We start from the raw sequence: 7,537 nt of genomic DNA on the forward strand, positions 1-7,537 counted from the left end.
TTGTAGGGTTTTCGAGCGAGATCGTTGCCAGTGCCCCTGGACTGGCTCTTGTGCGGGTGGCACATAAAAGACACCATTTCGAGCGTGGCCGTTTTCGTGCGGGTGACACGTAAAAGCACCCACTACACTCTCTGAGTGGTTGGCGTTAGGAAGGGCATCCAGCTGTAGAAACTCTGCCAAATTAGATTGGAGCCTGGTGTAGCCATCCGGTTGCACCAGTCCTCAGTCAAATCGTCCAACCCACGCTAGCATGGAAAGCGGATGTTAAACGATGATGATGATGATGATGATAGAAGGAACTTGAGTGTGTTTGTAAGGAACAACAAAATGGCCAAAAACCCTCATTTTCTAACAACATTAGTATATCATAGAGTAATTCTACTCATAACCAAATTTCAATTCAACGATCCAGAAATTAACTATATAAAAACAGCACAAAATAATACGACTAAAGCATTAATTAACGTTTACCAACAACTACAACAAATACACTCTCAAAAATGTACTGTGTCCTACTATCTATCAACTACTACTACCACCACCACCACCACCACTCTAGTATTTTTTTAATACCCTTCACACTTTTCAACATTTGATCAGAACCATTTGAAGAAAGTCTGACTTTATAATTGTAAATCTCTTAACCTCGAAAATATTACACATAAAAGTAATCATCATACTATTTCCTACATTTTATATCTGGTCACAGGAGTCAATGAGGAAGCTTCTAAGCAGTAGATCTACCAGCTAGAAATAATAGCCACATCTCCCACAGATCACATTCTCAACATCTTAAAAGTAAGTGGGAAGAACATGAAATAACATAGTCCTATAAATATGGGTTGTTCACTTCTGGGAGAGCCTTAATTACAGGTCTTCTGATCAAATGGAGTTAAACATATCATAAAAAAATAACAGTAAAGTTACAAACGCCAATAATTCATAAAATGTCTTCAATAAAAGATTAAGTATTCTAAACACTTCGAGGACAATGGCTTGCTTTTTTTTCTATTGTGATTCCATTTGCTTCTAAGAATACACTAGCCTTCAAGTCCCTATTTTGTTGGGGGTACCAAAGAAGAAGCTTCCGTACCAGTGTTTCCTAATCTTTTGTTGATCCCTTTTTGATGACCCGTTGAATCAGACAGCTTCCCTCCTTAAATTGATTGAAGTTTAATTGCAATTCTTGCTGAAATTAATGTTAGCATTTCCTGGCGATGCAATTACCCCGTGGCTGCTCAACTTGCTAAAAATAGCAACCAAATTTTATACAAATTACACCCAAATATACTAAAAAAAAAGAACACATTGAATAATGAAGTTTTAGATGCATTATTCTAGAAAATAAGCTGAGGTGGCCATGACTGCAAAGCCTGTGATCTTGGCTTTGTTCAATCAGAAGTAAACCACAACTCTGCATGTCAGATCTTTCTGAGAGGGATCATATTCAGATGTGTGTCAGGAAGGTCTATTTTAGTTATGTACTACCTTAAACTAGTGCTTGGTTGATTGCCCAAGTAATTGCTGCCTTTATTCAATAGGTGGAGAGGAATCTTAGTTACTGTTTGATTGCTGTTTGGCATTCCATCATGCAGGTGATGAAAGTCGTGCTTTTTTGCCAACAGTATTGAGATACCACTTCTTGTTTTATACGTCACGTTCATTCTATTGCTAATTCTTTCACTTCTAGGCATAGTGTGTCCATTCCAAGATGGGCCTAAAAACAATTTTGTAAATAAAAATATGTTAAGACTTATGGCATACCTATGCACATGTACAGACTGACTTTGTTGCCTCATAACTTCCTGGAAAATCAATATTTTTTTAATGGAATTTTCTACAAATACATTTCAGATGATGGTAGATTCTTATTATATAGGAATTTGTTGTGAAAAAATTTTTCATGGGTGAAAGAATGGAGTTTCAGAAAATTAACACAAGTTGGTTTTGTTTCTGTATAACTTTCAGAAAAATGAATATAATTTAATGCAATTTTCTATAAATACCTTTCAGAGTCTGTAGATTATATCAGAATATGAAAACAAACTGGTGGGCTCGCATACACATACAGACACACACCACATATATCTACTACAAAATGAAACTTGAAATTTCAAAAAAATATTGGATGTGTGCCAATATGTAGGTGTGCATGCTCACCATTTTCCTTGTTACATAAAATTCTGATATGACTGTTAATTTACACACTCTGAAATGTATCTATAGAAAATTTCATTTAATAATATCCATTTTTCTGAAAGTTATAAAGAAACAAAACCAACTTGTGTTAATTTTCTGAAACACTTAATTACATGCTTTTATGATGAGATGACGTGGAAGTTTAAATTTAGGTTGAGTGAGTCACAATGCCAATTTGAGAGACTAATTTTAAGATAAACTTGTGTTAGATATGAAGCATATATATTAATTTTACATGTTATTTTTTTATATCTCATAACACCATAGATCTTAAATAACGTTACTAAGCAACACAAAAAGGTAATTACAAAACCGGACTTGCTTCGTAGATTTGATAACGTTTGTACATTTGATATTATATCCACTGGAAAAGCTTTTATTCTCATTTTGTCAAGTAAATAAAGCCAACAGGCAAAGTTCCTAGTTCAATCTCATAAAGCAGCACCTTAAACACTGAACATAAATATTTAGAGGGGTGGGGCACAGTGAGGAGTTTTTACTGCATTTTTGACTCCGAGATCAAATATATATTTTACAAATGTTCACTACTTTACAAAACCTAAATCAGCTAAGAAAATGAGCTTCTCTAAATGCATTAAAAGCATTTTAACACGATCTGATTACTATTTCAGAAAATTCTCAGGTTGGGGCAAAATGAGTAAGCCAAGATAAAGTAAACTTGTAGCTTCAGATCTCCAGATCTGAAGCATACATAATCAATATCCATCTTTAGACATCAAAAAGATCAGAAATGCAAAAAAAAAAAAAAAATTGAAACATCTGTCAAATATAAGAGGATCAGGGGGAGAAATGGCACATAATATAAAATTAATGAAACTCAACTAAATCAAAAACTTCAACACAGAATATTCTCTTGTGCCTCTTAACTCTCTCTCTCTTCCTGATATATTTACTCACCATGCAATGAAAGAGAAGAAGTTATTGAAATAAGACATTACTCATTTTACCCTGTTTTAGACATTTTTAAAACCTGAAAATTATCAAGTTAGACATTAAGTGCAGGAAAAAAATTGACTTGGAATACAACAGAGGAAATAATATTGATTGTTAAACACAAGAATTATTCAGATATTTTATTAGTAACCACAATTAAAATTTTATTAGTAACCACAATTAAAATTTTATTAGTAACCACAATTAAAATTTTATTAGTAACCACAATTACAATTGGGTCAAAATTGAGGAAAAATGTCTTTCAGGCCGTCTGTGTGGGTGTGTGTGTGAGCAAGGTCGTTGATTTTTGGTCTTAGTAGGAGACCGAAAGTGGCAACAATGCTGGCAAGGACATTGTTTCCTTGTATATGGGTGTGTATATGTATTCATGTGTGTGTGTATGTTCATGTATGTGGGTATATGTGTGTGTATGTGCACCTTTCCAGATATAGTTCTCAATATGCATGTGTATATGTGTTTGAGGCATGTATATATGTGTGTGTATGTGTGAGCGGTTGGAGTGGTTGGCATTAGGAAGGGCATCCAGCTGTAGAAACTCTGCCAAATTTAGATTGGAGCCTGGTGTAGCCACCCGGTTTCACCAGTCCACAGTCAAATCGTCCAACCCATGCTAGCATGGAAAGCGGACGTTAAACGATGATGATGATGATGATGATGATAGAGAGAGAGAGAGAGAGAGAGACAGACAGACATACCATATGTGAGAACTGAATAGGTGACCTCAAACCAGTCAACACCCAACCAGTTATCTTTTGACCTGGGATGAGGTGAAGCATGACCTTCAAACGTTGGGCCACACAGAGGCAGTGACAAGCAACTGAGACCTTGGGAGGTATGCTGTGCTTGAGAAGACCCAGCAAGCCAAGTGAGATTGTAACCGTGGCCTATGCCAGTGTTGCATAACCGGCTCATTGGGCAATAAACTATGCTTAAGAAAACCTGTTGAGTCAAGTGAAATCATTGTTGAATAAACTATGCTTGAGAAGATCTGTTGAGTCAAGTGAAATCATTGTCATAGCCAATGCCAGTACCACCTGACTGGCACCTGTGCCAGTGGCATGTGAAAAGCACCATTTGAGTGTGGTTGATGCCTGTGCTGCCTGACTGGCACCCGTGCCGGTGGCACATAAAATGCAATGTTTGAATGTGGTCAATACCAGTATCCCCTGACTGGCTCCTATGCCAGTGGCACATAAAAAGCACTGTCTGAACATGATGAATGCTAGGCTTTGCCTGACTGGCTCCTGTGCCAGTAGCACGTAAAAAGCACCCACTGCACTCTTAGAGTGGTTGGCAATACTAGACATAAATCCAATGGTAATTTTCTGAGTGGCCATAACCAACTACTTTGGGGTAGAGAACTTTTGAATTAAAGACATAAGTGCAGAATTGAGCAGATTTCTGGTTCAAGGACCCCATATAACCCCTCATAACATTAAAACCTTTTTTTATTTTCAGAAAATCTTTACAAATTTGTGTTCTACACATGGGAATTCATACAATTATGCAAAAAACTGTGTAATTTAAGAGTCATTTACCTGTTATTTTTAGTTTGTCTCACAACCACCTTATGCCTTCCTCATATATTGATGTTTTTCAATATTTTTCTCTCCACTAGTAGCAAGATGGCAGAATCCCTGACATGCCAGGAAAGGTACTTGGCTCTCCAGTTGATATGCCATAGTTATTTACCTGGTTAACATTTCATTTACAATGAAGGTGTTAAGCTGGCAGAATTGTTAGCATGCCAGGCAAAATATTAGCAGCATTTCATCTGTCATTGTTCCGAGTTCAAATTCAGCCAAGGTCAACTTTACTTTTCATCCTTTCAGGGTCAATAACGTAAGTTCCAGTTAAGATAGAGGTCGATGTATCCGATTTAACTCCTCTCCCAAAATTGCTGGCCTATTGCCAAAATTTGAAACCAATAGTTTTCTCCTCATTTAATGGAATGATGATGAACCCAAGAGTGGTTCATTGCTGGGATTTAAGCAAAGATTTGGACTGTCCGTATATTAAACACTCTATTTAAAATTTTAAAATTTGGAAAAGAGTGGAACTTCTAGGATTTATGGTGGGAAAGGGTTTAGAATGAAAAAGAAAAACTTTTTCATATGAATTCCCATGAGTAGAACTCAAATTTGCAAAACTTTTCTGAAAATTCCAAAATGTGAAAAAAGTTAAGAGGGGTTATATGGGGCCCTTAAACCAGAATACTGCCTTTAAAAATGAACAAAAAACATGCAAAAATTAAGCAGACAATAACATGTACATGGCCATACAGTTTGATACTAAAATTATATAAGCATGGCTTTTGGTAAGAAGTTTGCATCCCAACCATATGGTTCTGGGTTCAGTCCCACTGCATGGCACCTTGGACAAGTGTCTTCTGCTATAGCCCCAAGCTGACCAAAGCCTTGAGAGTGGATTTGGTAGGCAGAAACTGAAAGAAGCCCATTATATATATAATGTGTGTGTGTGTGTGTGTGTGTCACAACCACATGACAACCAGTGTGGGTATGTTTACATCCCTGTAACTTAAGGATTCAGCAAAAGAAACTACTAGAATAAGTACCAGATTTTAAAAAATAAGTACTGGGAGTTGATTCATTCATATTCTTCAAGGTGGTACCCCCAGTATGGCCACAGTCTAACGACTGTAACAGAATATATATATATACACACACACACATATATAAACATACATTTCATAGGGGGTGGGGCAAAATTAGTAATTTCTGATTTCCCGTTATTTTCTCCCTATTTGTTTGAAATCATTACATTTACAAATATTGCATCATCATTTTACACTGTTGCATCATCTTTAGGAGTAAATATTAATCAGTAAAGTTGTTGTTGAAGTTGAGAGTCGAAAACATAGGAGACAGGTCGTCCTTTTTCAAGACATTTTTCTTCAACTTTAACCCAATTGTAATTGAGGTTGCTAATAAAATATCTGGATAATTTTTGGTGTTTAACAATCAATATTCGTTTCTCTCTGGTATTCCAAGTCAATTTTTTTCCTACACTTAATGTCTAATTTTATAATTTTCAAGTTTCAAAAAAAATGGTGTCCAAAATGGGGTAAAATGAGTAATGTCTAACTTCTATAAATTTTCCTCTTTAATTGCCTAGTATGTAAATATATTGCCAATGGAGACACTCCGGTAAATCGTAATGAAGTTATAGAGAATATTTATTGAGTTTTTTTTTATTATTTAGTCGACTTTTGCTAATTTCATATCATGTGCCATTTTTCCCCGACCCTCTTTCATTTGACTGAGATATTTCAATTTTCTTGTTTTCTATTTCTAATCTTTCTGGTGTCTACAGGTGGATATTGATGTGTACGAAGGAATGAAGCTGTAAATTTACATCATCCTTGCTTACTCATTTTGCCCCAGCCAAATTATACTCAAAGAGAACAGCGATAGCTTTTTGAAACAGATATTCAGATTATATTATAATGCTTTTAATGCATTTAGGGATGGCCATTCGCTAAGCTGATATAGTTTTTTGCCGTAAATTTTTACAAGTACCTTTGCAAGGTCGTGAACATTTGTAAAAAATATATTTTGTCTCAAAGTTAAAACTGCAATAAGAACACCTCACATTGCCCCTCCATTATTTGTGTTGGTCTCCTTTACGTAACGAGTTCATATCGCACTGAAAGCCGTCTCTGTCTTTCACACCTGAGTTCAAGATCGGACGAACCAACTCCACCTTTTACTCTTGAGTCAATATTAGAAACAATTATATAAAACTGGACATTAAAACATATACTCACATTTTCATATATAAATACGCATGTGATGATTCGTTTCTTTCGTTGAATTGAAATCATTTTTTAAATTGCAATAAGAGAGAATATTCGGCAGAAAGTAAAACATTTTGAATCTAAGAAGCTCCAGGCAGGTAAAGAAAGGTATTTGTAATGAAAGGTATAATAATGAGAGCAAGTGCCCTGGGAGATAAACAGTGGTGTAAAGGGAAAATGTGACCGCTTCGAATAATCGCCCGTGTAGGCGGTGTCTATAATTTTAGATCATTTAGTCTATGTGCAATGTTGTTCTTGGTTACGAGTTTCTAATGAATTATCCAAAAGATTCACTGTTCTTAAGATAACTAGTGAAAAGGGAGTGTCGGTGTAACTCGCGCAGATTATATGTAATAATGCTTTTTTCGATGCACCGGTTTATCAACAATTTTGTTGTCCGTGGCAGCGGTGAAGACAATGGACTGCACACACACACCCCCTTTGTTGTTTTTTTTAGAAGAACCTACTATATCGAGTACGGAGATTCCGAATCTGCAAAAAGAAATCTGCATTTAAAACTTCTAATTTCCCTCATTCCTCCCCCCC

The 7,537-nt window shown here is 35.8% G+C and overlaps 1 protein-coding gene across 1 annotated transcript in view; it reads right to left on the bottom strand.

The window, feature by feature from the left end:
- LOC106867900 (solute carrier family 52, riboflavin transporter, member 3-A) overlaps positions 1–7,316 on the bottom strand; it is a 28,499-nt gene extending 21,183 nt beyond the window's left edge. The window contains exon 1 of the mRNA XM_014912968.2: positions 6,962–7,316. The gene's annotated coding sequence lies outside the window, so the exon portion shown is untranslated. The remainder of the gene's footprint in view (positions 1–6,961) is intronic.
- Between the last annotated feature and the right edge of the window lie 221 nt (positions 7,317–7,537).

Source organism: Octopus bimaculoides, chromosome 1 (assembly GCF_001194135.2).
Source record: "Octopus bimaculoides isolate UCB-OBI-ISO-001 chromosome 1, ASM119413v2, whole genome shotgun sequence".
Classification (NCBI taxonomy): Eukaryota; Metazoa; Mollusca; class Cephalopoda; order Octopoda; family Octopodidae; genus Octopus; species Octopus bimaculoides.